This window comes from Vicugna pacos, chromosome 13 (genome assembly GCF_048564905.1).
Source record: "Vicugna pacos chromosome 13, VicPac4, whole genome shotgun sequence".
Taxonomy (NCBI): Eukaryota; Metazoa; Chordata; class Mammalia; order Artiodactyla; family Camelidae; genus Vicugna; species Vicugna pacos.
Window position 1 is genome coordinate 44117395 of NC_132999.1, and position 17163 is coordinate 44134557.

The window sequence follows — 17163 nt, forward strand, 5'->3', positions numbered from 1 at the left end:
ATACTTTGGGGTATGACCAATCTAATATGGGGTTGAGAATGTGGGTTTTGTAGTCAGGCATGGATCCAAATCCCAGCCCAACGATTTCATAGCTGTGTGGCCTTGAATGAATTACTACTTCTCTTTTTTTTTTTTCCAGAAAATTTGGAAAGTTTCACGAATTTGCGTGTCATCCTTGAACGAGGGCCATACTAATCTTCTCTGTATCATTCCAGTTTTTTTGTGTATGTGCTGCTGAACCGAGCACACTGCTTCTCTTTTGTCTTCAGTTTTTTCATCTGTAAAATGCAAGTGATATAACAGAACCTACATTACAGGGTATTGTGAAAATTAGATAAGAAAATGCAGGTAAAGCAGGGTCCCTGAAGTCAAGCTGCTGTGTCTGAAACTTCTTACTTTCAAATGCAGGATGTAGGCCTTGCCACTCACTAGTTGTGAAACCTTGGGCAAATTACTTAACCTCTTTATGCCTCAGTTTTCTTATTTGTAAAATGGGAATTATAATAATGGCATCTACATGATAGGGTTTGTGAGAGGAATAAGTGGGGGAAAATATGTAAAGAGCTTGGCATGTGTCTGGCGGAAGGAGTTTAATAAGCATTAGCTATTATTATTTTTATGAATGGTTATGAGACTTCGGGAAAATTGACAGCATCTGGCATATGGCAAATGCTCAATACATGTTAGCTATTGTTAAAATTAGGAGAATTCTGGGAGATGGGTATAGCTCAATGGTAGTGTGTTTAACATGCATGAGGTCCTGGATTGAATCCCTAGTACCTCCATTAAAAATAAGTAAACCTAATTATCCCCCCCTTAAAAAAAAACCAAAAAAAGTTTTTAAAAAGTTAGGGGAATTCTGTATTTTGATTTTAAAGACCCAGTTCAAAATGCTTCTCCTTTGCAAAATATGTTCCAACTCATTTGTAGTAATAACTGTGGGATTTTCCTTGGTGACTGTAAGAGCAACCTACAAGCACTCCTTGTTAGTGAAGTCTCACAACAAACCTATGAGGTGGGTATTATTACCCCTAATTTTAAAGGAGGAAATGAGGGCTTAGATGGATGATGCGACCTACTCAAGATCACATAGCTGATATGTGCCAGGGCTGGGATTTGAACTGCAGGTCATGTGACTCCAAATGTTTCTTCTCAGCCCCACACTGCATAAGAAAAGGATCACGGATAGAGAGGGTGTTGAGCCGGGAGAGAGACAATGTGGCAGTGTGAGGTGCTGGGAGGCCGAAAACATCTAGGATTCTGAGTGTCAGGCTCTGAAGCGGGAAAGGCAGCTTTACAGGGTCAGGTAAGGATGTCCTCTTCAGGATCCTCTGCCCTGAAGAGGAGGAATGGAGATGAGGATGCGCAGGGAGAGTATGACACCATTAGGACACAAGAGGGCGCCCCTCACCTAAATCCAGCTTGGAATTGTTCCATGGTTTCCCTTATCCTTTGTCTAATTAATGCCTGGCATTTTACAAAAGAGGAAAACTCAGGCCCTAAGAAGCCAAGTGCCCCACCTAGTGTCATAGAGAAATAAGCAACAGAGCCTGAACTAGATCCCAGTTCTCTGCTCCAGCATCCACCAACATTTCTTTCTGTCCACAGTTGTCTATCAAAACCTCTACACTGGGCCAGCATCAGGCTCTAAGGATGCAGAGATGAATGAAACTTGGTCCCTATCCCCAGAACCTGATCTCTGAACTTTCCCAATCGAGTTTCCTATTAGTAAATTAGCAATGTTTCCTACTAGTAAAACATTTTTGAGCACACTCTCAACATATGTATATTTATTTACTTATAAATGATATACATATTGTATATATACATGAAAAGCTTTCTTTTATCAAACATTTATAATGTACTGTTAGGTCCTGCTCTCAGTGCTTTGTACATATTAAGGACATTTAGCCTCTCAAAACCCATTGAGGGAAGATCTAATACTATCCCATATTACTAAAGCCATATGGCTAAAAAGCAGGCAGTCTAGCTCCAGAATAAACTGAGCTTAAAAACAAAATAGAAATAGAAGTTATAACACTTTCTTCCTAAACTCCAGTGGCTCATCTTGTGCACCCTTCTTTGAAGCCCACTGCTCGAGAGCCTCCCAGATCTGTGAGGGCCAGTATAGTGTGACCAGTACTTTGAGAAAGGGAAGTGCAGGAAATCGTGGGAACCCAGGGGCAGCAGCTTACCCAGAGGTCAGGGGGGTCAGGATGGCTTCTGGTGATGGCTGAGCTGAATCTTAAAGGATATGTAGTAGTTCCCCCAGAGAAAGAGATTGAGGGGAAAGGGTGTTCTTAGGTGAAGGAGCAGCACATGAAAAGACCAAGAGGTAAGAGAACATGGCGTTCTGGGAGCTACGAGTGGTTCAACGTGGCTGGAGCACAGAGTGTCAAGGCGGTGGTTTCCCCCACCCCAATGTTGCTATGAGGCTCAAACAAGATGACAGAAATGATCATGCCTTCATGTTCTTCTTGAGGGAACAGGCAATCAATCTGCTGCCTCCTGGGCAGCTTCCCAGTTTTTGGTCCTCAGCTGCCAATTCCTCTATAACTCAGATGGCAAAGGCGGCCCCTTTGCCCCTCAAAGATCTGGTTGAACTTGGCCTGGACCCCTTTCCCTAACTTGGAAGTGCTCAGAGCCCTCCTTCCATCCCCATATTCTCCATCAGTTCCCAACTTTATTTCCTCTGGGGTACAGTTTTCATGACCCCAGCCGCTTTGCCCTCTGCCTCATGTGGGGTTCCATCAAAAACAAAAGGTCCGATTAAGCCAAGAATTTCATGGATTTAGTGAGTTTACTGGGGATTTGGAGATCTTAAGATCACATCACATACGACACTGCCAACTGCCAACTCCCAAATTTTCTCATTCAGCCTCCAGAGCCTTCCCAAAGCCTGTGTTCCCAAAGCCTGTGTCCCTAAAGCCACCCACTGATCCTCCCTGCACACGCAGCACCCTGACCTCCTACTGGAAGCTGAAGTCAGCCTCACGCACTCACATGTACCCCTATCTGCCTGTTAGGCTGGCCTGCTTTCCCTCTCCCCACCCTCCAACACACATCACCCACTCTAGCCCAACCCACGCTGCTCCAACCTACTCCCCAGCCAAGCCCAGAACTTGCCCTTTCTTTCACCGTCTTTGGGCCACATGAGTAGTAGCCAGGCAGTGACTATGGCAGTGAGGGAGCTGGTGGTAGGAGACAGGCTCCACGAAGACCAGCAGTAGCACTGAGAGGCAGGGAGCAGCCAGCAGAAGGGAGGTGGCCAGGCAGCAGAATGTGGTGTGCAGGTCCCAATGAATCAGCATGCACAGCGTGATATGGCTATTTGCCATGCTCTCTGCCACACTGTCAGCCACATCCTTGCCTGGCTCAAAATCTCGCTCAGGGAGGCAGAGGCACAACCCCTAGCCTGCTGGAGGGCAGCCCTCCAGAGTAGGCAGCAGCTCCCAGATCACCCAGGCTTGGTCTTGTCTGCAGTGGGACACAAACATATCATAAAGGAAACTTCTGCTCTCATCCCTCCGACTCCTCAGACCCTGAAGCCAAGCCCTGAACAAGGCGTAGAGATGGAGGATCCAGGAGTTCCTGGCTTCCTGTGGAAAGGCCAAGGAGATCAGCAGAAGCAGCAGGGAAAGGCTGCCCAAAAAGAATTCCAAGTCCAAAATCTGGGGGCAGTGGCTCCAGAGAAAAGAAGAAAGGGGATTCTTGGAGTAGTCCCCAGTTTCTGACTGGCACAGCTGGTGTGATACTATGTGCATTTATGTTTGGGGGTGCCGCTCAAGCCAGGGCCCGACCCAGCACTGGCACACTGGCAGGCCCAGGACACACTCAGACTATACACGTACTGGGGCATCTGGGGACTTTGCTCCTGGAGGCTACCATCTAGCATGAGGCCTGTCTCCCAGTCTAGTACTAAGACCTGGAGACTTCCCTGGCCCTGGAAAACAGCAGTTGACAGTGTCTCCAACCCCTGTTATGACCAGATGCAGAACCTGGAGGCTGGGCAGCTCACCCGTCAGCTCCTCAAGCTGCACCGGAGGGGCCGGGTGTGGGACAGCAGTGCCTGCAGCTTCAGCTCCCAGAGGCTGGGCAGCCCCGAGATGCGGCGGGTCCTGGGACTGTGTTCGTCTCCTCTTACCCTCAGATACTGGAGCCTGGGGAGCTGCCAGAGGGAGAAGTGGGAGGTGTCCTGGGAGCAGAGCGCCTGCAAGCTATCACCAAGCAGGGAGAGTTGACAAAGGGCAGGGAAGATCTTGGTGACATTCCACATCCCCAGCTGCAGCCCCAAACCATTTAGAGTCAAGGTCTGCAAGACTGGAAAGACATCAGCAGTCAGCTTCGAGGCTTCCTGCCTGAGGGAGCATGAAGCTCCCAGGTGGTCAAGCTCACGGGCAAGGACAATACTACCCCCTCAAGGGCCAGGAAGGAGCTGGAGGCTCAAGTTGTGTGGATGCTCTGGGCCCTGGGAGTCCCAGGCTGGGCTCAGCGCCATGCAGGTCTCCAGCAGGTTTAGGGTGGTTAGTGCAGGCAGCGGAGTCAACCAGCCCTCACCCAGGGCTACCAGTAGATTCTTGGCCAAAGCCAACACCTCCAGCCTCCTGGAGCCCTGGTCCTCCAGACAAATCAGCTGATTTCCCTGAAGAAGTAGCTCCTACAACTGGGGCAAACAGGAGAAGGTGGCTGGGGATAGGGGATGCAGCTCGTTGATGGGCAGATCCTGGGCTTCAGTTTCCTTACCTGTAAGCCAAGAACACCACTACCTGCTTCATAGGACTGCTGCAAATTACATACGGGTGTCCGAATGGGGTTTCTCTCCTCGACACGCTCTTTACTACTTCCTCTCCCTACTCTAAAAAAAAAGGAGGTCTTGAGTAAATCAGGATTTTTTTAAAAAGCAGATGTTTTATAAGTAAAATAATACATCAAAATGATGCCTTCATGGACATCTTGTGATGCTGCACATGGAAGATTCCCAGAAGCCCCAAATTTACCCATGAGGACTGTAAGGCTCCATTCCTGCTCTTCTAGGCTGGAGCGAGAAAGAAGAGTCTCCATGTCCTTGACCTTGATGTGCTACTACCAGGATGGAACCAAGACCCCAAGGGAGGGCAGAACAAGAAAAAGAAAGGAGATTTATGATTATCTCAAACAACGCAGTTAAGCCATTCAATACAACTCAACACCTGATCATGATTTTTTAAAACAATAAATTCAAAGAGAAGAAAAGTTGCCTGACTTAGAAAAGGGTATCTACCCCAGGTCTACAATTAGTGTAACTATTAATGGTGGACCATAGACTGCATTACATTGAAAGCCATAAATGCGACAACTGTAATTATTTCTGTTCCATGTGATAATGGAGACCTTGGCCAGGAGAATAAGAAAGAGAAAGAACAGAAATTAAAATCATAAGTATTTTTAAAAACAAAAAGGTCACCATTTATAAGATGCTATGATGGTCTACATAGAAAATTCAAGAATTTCTAGAATCAGAACCAGACCCACGGCCACACGGTTAGGAATAACATCCCAAATCGTGCTGCAGGACTGATCTAGTGGGGACATCACTCCTGCCATTGCCGAGGCTGGCTTGCTCTGCCTGTCTGGCAGAAACTGGATGCTGGAGCTGCTGCTAGACTAGAAACTAGATAGAGCTCCCTGCTGCCCCCTCTACCCCACTACTGAAAAGGGATTCTGTTCAGTCCCGACTTTTTAATGTCACTGTCTTATGATTTAAAACCAGACTTATCTGATTGGTAACTACTACTCCATGGGTCTACACTATAGTTCAAGAGAGGGTGAGAATGCAAGCCGCCGGCATTTCTCATCTTCTCTAATGAGAAATAAGCTCTACCTCCCTGTGAATAGGTGCACTGTCTCCCCTAGAAAGAAACATAGGGAAAGATTCGGGTACTGGACAGTCAAGAGGATGATAAATATCCACTGCCTCACATGAAACTTACCGAGTTCATGATACATGCCTAGAACTGTGTGGTTAGGGGAGAATGCTTCTTACCCATTCCTTCCATGTGAAGAAGCCTCCATTATTATAACCCTCCTGGGTCTTCACCCCTTTACATCTCCTGGAGGAAGAGGGACTTACATTATTGATGAGTTTGGGAGAGAACACGGCTGTGTGGGGCTGTCTGCCTCCTTCCTTCCTCTCCCTTTGGGAATACACATTCACATCTGCCTCACGTACCAGGTTTTACAAGAACAGACCTCACATGGAGAGATGTGCATATTCCTGGCACTGTCTATTACTAGATGGATAAAACTAGGACTCACTATTACGTCTGCAGCTCTACGACATAGTCTCCAATATCAACTCTACAGTAGGAAAGAGGAGAGTATATTTTTTGGTGTACTTTTCAATTGGTTCATAAGTCAGGGATGGAAAGCAGGCCCCTCTACCCATTAATATTTATTACTATTTTGCAGCTAAATGTGACATAGCCTTTGCCCCTGGAGAGCTCTCCGTTTAGTGGTAGAGAGAGACATAACAGATCATTATAATGCACCACAACGTCTAGGTCCATGTCCGACTGTGTCACTCCCTAGGACATAATCCAGAGCATTTAGATAAAGAATGAAAAACTATGGACTTTACCCTTTTAGTGTTTGCCCACCTAGCTTTTACCTCTTTAAATGTGAGAAGAGTGGAATTTGCAGTCAGGTAAAAAGGAAGGAAATACTAGAATGTGACCGCCTCACTTTCCCTGTGTTACAGGAACCAGATTAACTTGCTTTACCCTAAATCCCCAAGTGTGGGGTTGGAGGGCCGGCATCCGATGGGAAGCTGTGGGATCCCCACCTCTGTTTCTTTCCTTTCCCCAGTAGTTCAGGGACCTCAGAGACTTACAGACTGACTGAGCTGGAAAAGCCCTCTGAGCTCATTCAGTCCGACACCTCCCTTTCTCCCCTTTCAGGTGGGGAAACCGAGACCCAGAGAGAAGAAGGGGATTTTACAGGGCTGAGCAGAGGGCAAGTGGCAGAGCTGGGTTCAGATCCCAGGGTCATAATCCAGCCAGGTGGGGACAGAGTGTTGGTGGCAACAAGCCACTTCCACTCCGGACCATGGGAAGTGACGAGAAGCTCTTGGAGTCCAGAAGACCCCTCCCACCATCCTCCTGGCCCGCTGCACCCCACACATATTCAGAAGACAGGGATCTCTCCATCCCCTCCCTGGGCTGGGACATGAGGAGTTTATGGAAGGAGGCTCACGTCAGACCAGTTCTCATGTGTGATCTGGCCAGGGCTGCCCAGAGAAGGGCTCTGGGAAGAAAAATGACTGAGGAACCAGCTTTGCAAATAAACAAATGACATGAAATAACATGACATGACATAGAATAAAATAAAATAAAATAAAATAAAATAAAATAAAATAAAATAAAATAAAATAAATGCCTTTGTTTTCATCATATGGGGACCACTTTCTGGAGGGGCTTTCTCCTTCTCTCTCCATTCATCCATTTCTCCTGCCCCCACGCTCAGCTGACCCTTTCTCCCCGTGCTTTCCCTTGATCCTTGCTCCACCGCCTCCTTTCCCTCCCCACCCCACCGAGGCGCTCCTGCCCTCCTGGAGGACAGACTTCTGACAACCCAAGTGATCGCCTTCTGTGTGGGTTGTTAACTGGTCAACTAATATAATCTTTAATCACACAAGCTTTCAGCAATTTTATCGCATAACCACATTCAAGGAACATCACTAGAATTCACAGGGAATTAGGAAAAAAGGATATGTATATATAGGTATGTATGACTGAATCACTAGGCTTTACACCAGAAACTAACACATTGTAAATCAACTATACTTCAATAAAAAATAGAGATAGAATAGAAAAGAAAAGAATTCTAAATAAAAAGAAGAAACATTGGTCCACAGCTCCACCACCAACCCAAATAGCTTTTGCTTGCCCGAGTGTGCCTCAGTGCTTGTCCCAATTTTAAACATTTTTCAGATAACTACCATTTTTGGCACTTTTCTATATGCCAAGCATCCTGACAGACACTTCAAATAAAATAAACCCAGAAGTATTTTATTTCCCAGAATCCCCTTTTTTTGGACTATCCAGAATTCCTTTGAATAATAAGAATAACAAACATTTGTTGAGAACATATTATGACCTGGATGCCATGCTCTCTTTTCGTCCTAATGACCCAGTTTGTGTGTGTTTTCTTTCCCACCCCCACTGACATCCTCCGGCTGGAGAACTGTGGCCCAGGGAAGTTCAGCGGCCTGTCCAAGGTCCCCGGGGTTGTTAGCTTCTTCCTCTGTGAAAGGTGAGAATGCCCTAGTTATCACTTCTCCATTTGAGTTTCCAGGGGACACTTGGGGTTTGGCTGGGAGCGCCTTTGTTGTCATTGCCATTGTGGCTTTGCTGTTTTCAGGTGTAATTCCCAGACAGCCTTGAATGTTTGTTTCCTGTTATTCCAAACATCACAAGGACATGCAGCGGAGTCTAAACAAGGGATACAGGACGAAGAAATATTTTCACTGATACACAGAACAAATGGGAATCCAACCAGGGGCGGCTGGGCAGAGCTTTCGAGCGAGCACCCCGTAGTCCTGCTGCAGCACCAGCCTTTCGAGGGAAGGGAAAGAGGCCAGGCCAAGGGGAGCCTGCACTACTCTGCTGTCCTAGTTGAAGTTCCATTTGTGTTCTGGAACAGAAATCGACTTAGAATACCCCAGGCATAATCTGTTGGGAGGATGTAGGGGTAACTCATAGAATCTGAAATCAGCTGGGTCTGGTGAAGACCTGGAGTCAGAGAGTAGAGCCAAATTGGAGAACTTCTAGAAGTTTCTCTCTCTCTCTCTCATCTCTACTTAAACTTTCCCCTTTCCCCTAAACAGTACCTCTGCTTCTACACCCTCATAGCTGATGAGGCCACCCCATCCCAAGGGAACACCAGACTGAACCAAACCAAAAGGCAATTTTGGAGAGGGCAGAAGTTCCACCCCTCCCTGCTCTAGTCGTTTACCCCCCTCCCACCACCACATCTGCTCAAGCTCCCTCCCCACTATTGGTTTTGATACTTTCCCTCCCCCAAACTCCCTCCACCAGGATCCACTCAGGGAGCTCATGGTGAAGAAAAGCCAGCATCTTCCTTCCTTGGGGACTTCTGAGAAATCTGGCACCATATGGTACACTGTCTATGTTGTGAGCCTGCAGGATGCTCTGCTTGAGGATGAATGGGTTTCTCCATGGTTCTGGAGAGGGAAGCAAAATGTCTTCTTGCCCAGGGAAGCAGTAAAGCATGCTGCTGTTCCCTTCCTGAGGACTCACAGATTGGACTGTATGAAGCTGTCTGGTCCTGGTCTCTCAGTGTCTCCTTTCCTGTTGACCTGCAGATCTCATTATTTGGACAGTCTCCTTTTTAGACAATTTATGCAAGGCCTGTTAGACATTCATTCTATTCCCTCATTCACATCACAGCGTTTCAGAGCTGGACACAGTGTGCAGAAGCAAAGGGGGCAGAGAACCCACCCTTGGGAGACTCACGGTAGGTGGGAGCAGCAAACCCATGAAAAGAAGAGTGACCTAGATGTCCTCTTGTTTCTCCTGCTGGCAGGTCACACTTCTCTTTAATGCATAAGCAGCAATAAACTGAACCCTTAGTCTGTAAGATTTCAGGAAATCCAGTCTCTTACCAAGTTCCCTTGCCCAAGGATCTCTGAGAACTCTTACATGTTCCACCTATTCATATGGTTGTCACTTTGAGGTGGGAAGCCCCATGAAAAAGACAGCAGGCAGGACCCCTAGGCAGGGACACTACCCTCCTGCCAGCACCATTTGGTTCCCCGGCCCTGCAGCATTATCTCGCTTTTTAAGCTCTGAAATGGCTTACTTCTAGGAAAGCGGAACTTATCCCTAAGATTCTATTGGTTCCCTGAGCTAACTCCTGATTGGTCCATTTCCCTCACTCCTAATTGGTCCATTTCTACAAAGCTTGTTCCTAATTAGTCACCTTTGTTATACCTTATTTGCATATGATGTTACAATGTGTTGCAAAGTCTAGACTGGTAGCCTCTAAAAGCCTGTGTAAACCTACAGACAGGGTCCAGAGCTTGGAGTGTTAACTCCTCTGGGCTCACTGGCATAATAAACCTGAGTTCTCCAACCCTCTGAGTGCTGCTTGGTCTCTCACCTGGATCCAGGTTGTTGTTACGAGTGAGCTGTAACACGGAGCTGTAACACACTTTGCTGCAACAACTTGTCACCTCTGTCTGCTGCCGTGGACCTCCAGCCCTTGGACACTTGCTCTCCCCAGACTCCTGTTTCCCATACAACCTTAACACAGCTGTGTCTCTCACCCCAAGCTCCCTTCTTTCATCTGTACATTCTCCCTGTGTGATCTTATCCGGTCTCACAGCTTTTAAATACCATCTATTTGAAATGAGTTTACAAATTTATATCAGCACTGCTGACTTCTCTCCTGAGCTCCAGGTTCTTATCTCCAATTGCCTATTTGTCATCTTCACTTGGAGGTAAAACAGGCCATTGAAACAACTTAGCCAAAACAAACTCCTGGTTTCCTGCCCTGCCACACCCGTCCCAACCAGCTCCCCTCCAAGTGTCTCCATTTTAAGGGCTGTTTCAGTTCCTAACACAATATCGTTAACTTAGTTTTTCAATCTACAGACCTGAAACATGCCTGATTCTTCTCTTGACTCCCCACCAGCAGCTAGCCCTGTCAATACCAGGTCAAAACCCATCCCGAATCGGCCCACTTCTCTCCATTGCTGTTGCTAGGCTCTTAGATCACGTGACCATCATCTCTTGCCTAGGTGATGGCAGTGGTACCTTGACTTGCTCTCTGCTTTCACTACTGTCCCACTGCAATCCATTTTCCACATAGAATCCAGAGTGAGCTTTTAAAAATACAAACCAGATCATGTCATTCTCCTGCTTAATCCCTTCCATGGCTTCCCATCACACTTAGAATAAAAACTTCACTTCTTACTCTGACCTACAATGCCCTCCCTGAGCTGAGCCTTCTCTGCCACCATCAAATACCACACACACAACTCTCTCTCTGTCTCTCTCTCTCTCTCTCCCTCTGTTCCCACCCCCCAACCCCGCCCCGGCCACACTTGGCCTTCTCTCTGTTCATCAGAAGGGCCAAGCCCACCTCCACCCAAGACCTTTTGCAATAGCTGTGCCCTTTGTCTAGTAAGCTCTACACACCTTTGAGAGGTGTGTGTGTGTGTGTGTGTTTATTTATGCTAATCACCAGTTAATGCTACAAAACTAATTACTTTGCATATGAGTAACCACCGTAGGAAATTTTTGCCTAAGACAAAACGATTTTCTTAGCCCATTTAGAGGTTCTGTTCCCCTACACTATTTTCTTAGCAGATAACATGACTTGGAAGCTAAAACAAAAGGGAACACTTTGAAGTCTTTCCAACAATAGAAGGGGAGGGGGGAGAGAAGACCACGACTTGGTAAGAAGAAGAACAAAAAGGAGGAGGAAGAGGAGAAAACAAAATAGAATTTAAAACCAAATCATTAGAATTAAACAAGACCATGTTGAAATAATAAAAGTTATATTACTAGAGCAAAACACACAAACCATGGCTTTTAGAAAGTAAAGAGAAGTTGCCAGAAGTAAAAATGGTAGTTTTCATTTATTCATTCAAGTCTACTATGTGCTAGGCATTGTTCTAAGTGAGAGTGAATAAACAGTGAAGAAAATAAATGAAACTCCTGAGCTGTGGAGCTTACTTTTAGTGGGAGAGAAAAGACACTTTTTAAAGTAAATACATAGTATGTATTATAATCATGAGTTCCTTAGAGAAAAATAAAGCAATAAAAGGGATTGGAGAGATGCAGGGATGGGGATGGAGCTGCAAGTTTAAATAGTGTGATCCAGGAAGAACTCTCTAATGAGTTGAGCTGAAGCCTGAAGCCTGTGAAAGAGAACCAAGCAGCTCCCTGGCAAAGGACACTCAAGGCAGAAGGAAGAGCAAGTGCAAAGGCCCTGAGGTGGGAGGGTACCTGGCCTGTTAGAAGAAAAGACAGGAGGTGAAGGTGACTGAAGTGGAACCAGCCAGGGAAGTTGTAGGAGATGAGGTCAGAGAGGTTGTTGTAAGGACTTCGGCTACTCTGAGTGAGATATACAGTCATTACGAGGTTTTCAGAAGAAGAGTGACACTATCTCATTTACACTATTAAAGAATCATTGAGGTTGTTCTGATGAGAACAGAATGGCGAGGGCTGTCAGTGGGTGAGACCAGAAGCATAGAAACAAGCAAGAAGCCATTGCAGTAACTCAGGTGAGAGGTCATGTTGGCATGGACCATGGTGGTAGACTTGGAGGGGAAAGACATAGGTAGATTCTAGATGGATTTTGAAGCAGAACTCACAGCATTGACTGATGGGTTTGATGTAGAATGTGGGAGAAAGAGAAATAAAGGATGATGCCAAGACTGTGGGAGAACAGGCTTAGGAAAATTAGGAAGTCAACTTTGGAAATGTTAAGTTTAAAATGACTATAACATATCGTAGTGATGACGTCAAATGACATAAAGTGCTATGTGTAGAAGGGAGCAATTTTTGTGTGTAAGTATGTCACAGTTAAACCTGGTTCTAACTCTTGGTGGCTGTGTATCTCGGCAAGTCACCCAGCATCTATGGAATGTAGACCTAATCAGACCTACCTCCAGGGTGTGGTATGTTTAAAACATGTCCATAATTTTTGGACGCTCTCCTAACCAAAGGTGGAGTCTCATTCCTCTCCCTTTGCTCTCAGGCAGATGTGGGTGCCCAGCTGCCAGCAAGCAGAGTACAGCAGAAGCTCTGGAATCTGATTCCCAAGGCTGAGTTAGCCAAGCTTCTACCTGGCTCTCACTCTGAGCACACTCACACTCGGAACCCAGACACTATGTTGTGAAAACTTTCAGGCCACAAGGAGAGGTCATGGAAGGGTTCCAGCTCACAGCTTCCACTGAGGTCCCAGCATCCACCACCAGAGGTGTGAGTGACAGAGCCCTCAGATGATCCCAGCTGTCCCTGCTGATACCAAGTGGAGCAGAGATGAATTGTTTTTGCCGAGCCCTAAATCTCAGGACTGTGAGCAAAATGAATGTTGCTGTTTTGGGGTTGGTGTATTACGAAGCAATAGAGAGCTGGGACACTAGGAACTCATGCAAGCATTTTGTATGCTGGAAAGCCACAGACAGAAATGGTTCGTTAATTATTGACATCCCAAGCTACTATGCATCTCATGACTGCAGTGACACATCCTTCTGAGATGGGGGTCATCTCGGGCCAGGCTCTGACTCCTTCCAGCAGCAAGGAGCACCCCACATGACATCTTGCAGCATAATCTGGTCCCTGGCCTCTCTCCAGCCCCATCTTTCACCAGGTGCCCCTTTTGCCACCACCCCATAGAACTCCTTCAACATCCTATATCCAACTGTGCCTCTGTGCTCCCTCTCATCCTGTTTCACTGTCTGAACTAACTTTTCCTCTCTGGACCCCAGGAAACTTGACTCCCAGTTGCCTCCTTCCATCTTTCAGGGGCTTACTTCACCCAATCCTATCCAAGGTGGAATCCAAAACCTTCCTGTGGGGAAGAACTTCTTCCCATTTCCCTACTGAGACCTAGGAGTCACTTCCTAGAAATAGGCAGGACGCACTGCCTCTCGGCAATAAAATCCCAGAGGGTGGAAGAGTGAGGCTGCTGGAAGGAAGAGGTAAGAGAGGGGAAGATCTGCTTGCATTTGTGAAAGTGATTTTGAGTGATCCAGCTCCCTGCAAATCGTCCCCACCAAGTTCAGTTGGTTCCCAGGGCACACCTCACCTGTGCTTAAGAATGAGTCTCTTCCCATGGCAGCCCTGCCGTCTTGCTGACCCTCGGCCCTCCCCACACTTCTCTGCTGAGCTGACCCAGCCTTCGGATCCTGATTCACACAGCTGCTCCCGCCACGTCCAGCTGTTGTCCATGAGGCCTGCAGCCACGCTGCCCAGGGCCCGAGGAGTCCAATCCTGCTTGATTGCTGGGCATGGTATGCACAGCAGACTCTCATTTGTTGGGTAAATAAATGAAGACAATTGGGCTTTTGTCAACTTCTTATATTTTGTTCTGGTACTTGGACCTTCCTGTGATCCCCGAGGCCCTGGATGATAAGCAGTGGTAGAAGGCAGAACAGGGAAGAATGGCTTCTTATGCTTTCTTATAGGGATAACCTGGACCCCAGGGGCCTCAGCAGCCTGCAAGGATGAAGGAGGACACCGTATTATCTGGACACACATTTTGCCAGCTCAGTACGGCCCCATCCCTAACCTGGACAACTGCCGGGCTCACAGTCATCACAAGGTTACTTTGCCCTTGGCGTCTCCGGGACTCCCGGCGGCCTCATGCATGCTTCTGCATCGGTCAAGGCCGCCGTTCAGGCTGCCTCCTCCGCTCTGCCCTGGACAGCACTTGGGCAGATGCTCGCATTGCAGGGCTAGCCTCCGACTGCCTCTGAATGATCTGCTGGGCTGTGATCAGTGCTAGCGCCCCTCACACTGGGCTTTGTGTTTTTTACTCCTTAGAGGATAGAGAAACTCTTCTCTCTCCACTGTGCTCTGCTTCCTTAGAGGGGAATCACAGCAGCACTGCTTGAGTTTTGAGATGACACATTATTTAGTCCTGTTTTATTTCCAACACCTCCTCTGCACCGGGAACACCCTCCCCCTGGTTTACTGAGAAAGTGGAGCCAAGGGGCAGGAACTGCTTGACCTCACCCCCACTCCACATCCACCAGCATGACCTCTTCACCATTCATCCCCTCTGCCTTCTGCTCAACTCAGAAGAAATGTTTCTCTTTCTGTTCCAAGCTGATCTCTGCATCTTTGCTCTTGGTGCCACCCCCTCCTGTCTGCTCTGAGAGCTGCCTCTACCTCGTACAGAGTGCTAACTCCTTTTCCCCACATCTTCAAACTCTCCTCTACTAAAATACTTTCCTGCCTGTAAACATTCTCAACGTTCTCCCAGCTAAAAAAATAAAATAAAATGCTCTCCTTTGTTTTATATGTGCCTCAGTCATCCCTTGGTATCCAAAGGCAAATGGATTTAGGACCTCCCACGGATACCAAAATCAGGGAATGCTTAATTCCCTTAAGAAAAAAATGGTGTAATGCAGTTTGCCCTTCGTATCTGCAGATGTAGAACCTACAGATACAGAGGGCTGGCTGTATTTCTGTCTCTTTCCTTCCCTTCACCCTCAAGTCACTCAAAAGAGTTGTCTTTTTCCTTTAGCTCCATATCCTCACTTCTCATCCTCAACCCTGCCCTTCTGGGATCATATGAAGTTCTCAAAATGCCAAGTCCAGTGGGTACCATTTGTCCTCACCTTACTGGCCTTACCTACTGCATTTAACTATTTAGTACCACTTGAAGCCTCCATCTCCTCCCTCAAGGGCAGGGTACCTGAAGCAGGGACTTGGAATTGCCCTCAGCGGGCTCCCTTCTGTCTATTTTTTTTAATCCCCACCCCCACGCCAGGGTTGTAACAGAGGACATGGCTGCCCCACTGGACCCTCCATTCCACAGCAGCCCCCTCACCCCACAACTAGGGGTTTCACAATAAGTTCCTATCAACAGGATGTGAGCTGAAGTGACGGGCTAGCTTCTTGGTCTTACCCTTGGCGCTGTGGACCCAGAAATGGGAGCCTTGTTTTAAGGATAGTAGTATCCACCCACCAACCTGGGTCCCAGATGACTTCTTGGGACAGAGCTGGCCCTGCCAGCCACAGATGACTCAGATCTAGGCTTTTCATGTAAGAAAAATAAACTTATATCACATTTAAGCTATTGTACTTTGAAACTTTATGGTAGCTTAGCCTGTGGCGTTGACTCAAGAGCAGGCAATCTACAGACCTTCGAAAACCCACCTCCCCCGCAATCTCATTTAGGTCCTCCTGTTACACTCTCTTATAGCACCCTGTCCTTCTTCAAAGCACGTGTCACGACTTGTGATTAGGTCATTGTTTGTGTAATGTAGGGGCCATTATTGATCGCCTTCCCAGCAACGGTCTCCCTTCCCTTCTTTTGATCTCACAGAATCCTGATTTTATGCAGGTATTTGTGCTTCCCTCATTCAGATGCACGTTGCACAAAAAGATGAGCTGAGGCCAATCAGAGCCTCTCTCTTAGATTCTGAAGTAAGAAACAAAGCATGAGCCATTTATCAAAAGGCTCTAAGATGGAAAGTTCACAATGCAGAGGTTGCCCGTGATGTGACAATGGACCACGTGCCCAAACTAAGACTGAGAGGCACCAGCAGGTAGGGAAAAAGCAGGTATGTGAGGTGCAGGCAGACCATACCAGTGAGGACCTGGGCTTCCTGTCTGCTGAGCCCCACAGCCACCTGGGTCCGGGATTATCTCCCAGTCCCCGTCTCTGTTCCTGGCTTTCCATTGACAACATCTACAATTATCCCTAAAATACATCCTCTTTCCCTGGGCTAACAAGAGTGCACTTTTGTTTCCCATCATCAAGCAGGCCTGGATTAAATAGTAGCTGTGGGTAAATCTATTCAACAAGTATTTTTGAATACCTACCACGTCCTAGGCACTGCTGTATGCACTGGGGTACCTGGGGGAATAAGCATCTCCCCTAAAGACAGCCTAAAACATCACTTTGAGAAACAAAGTCAACTCTGTCCCTCCTCTACCTGCTGATAATTCTTCAGTGGCTTCTAATTGACCTCAGCATAAAGCCCTAAATCCTTATCATGGTTTAAAAGGCAACCCAGCACGATTCAGCCTCTATTTATTTTTTGAACCTCAATTGTCAGTTGCTTCACCTCTGCCTTCACTCTCAGCCATGTCAGATCACTTTCAGGGCTGCCAGGCTCATGCTTGCGACCTCTGCACACACTCTTCCGTCTACCTGAAAGAGGTAAGCAAAGGTAAGAGGCAAGGGTGAGGATGGTGAGGAGGATGCTAACAACACTACCACAGCTGAGCACTTACACACACTTTGCATCTGATATTCTTAATCTTCATAACAATATCACAGGGTAGGTTCTGTTTTCCCTGTTTTACAGGTGAGGAAACTGAGGCTAAAGAAGTTTAGTGACTTGCTTCAGATCACAGTTAAGACATGGCAGGGCCAAGACTTGAACCCAAGATGATTTGACTTCAAAGGACAAGCTGC

The 17163-nt window shown here is 47.0% G+C and overlaps 1 long non-coding RNA gene and 1 other non-coding gene across 2 annotated transcripts; both read right to left on the bottom strand.

Annotated features, from left to right (window-relative positions):
* Positions 1-138: 138 nt before the first annotated feature.
* On the bottom strand, positions 139-247 carry LOC116282993 (U6 spliceosomal RNA). Its single transcript, XR_004192540.1, has one exon. It is a non-coding gene; the product is annotated as a U6 spliceosomal RNA (small nuclear RNA).
* A 4447-nt stretch (positions 248-4694) lies between these two features.
* Positions 4695-9833, bottom strand: LOC140700941 (uncharacterized). Its single transcript, XR_012079701.1, has 4 exons — positions 9662-9833; positions 6023-6089; positions 4998-5082; positions 4695-4855 (listed from the first exon to the last, which is right to left on the bottom strand). It is a non-coding gene; the product is annotated as an uncharacterized lncRNA (long non-coding RNA).
* Positions 9834-17163: the final 7330 nt, after the last annotated feature.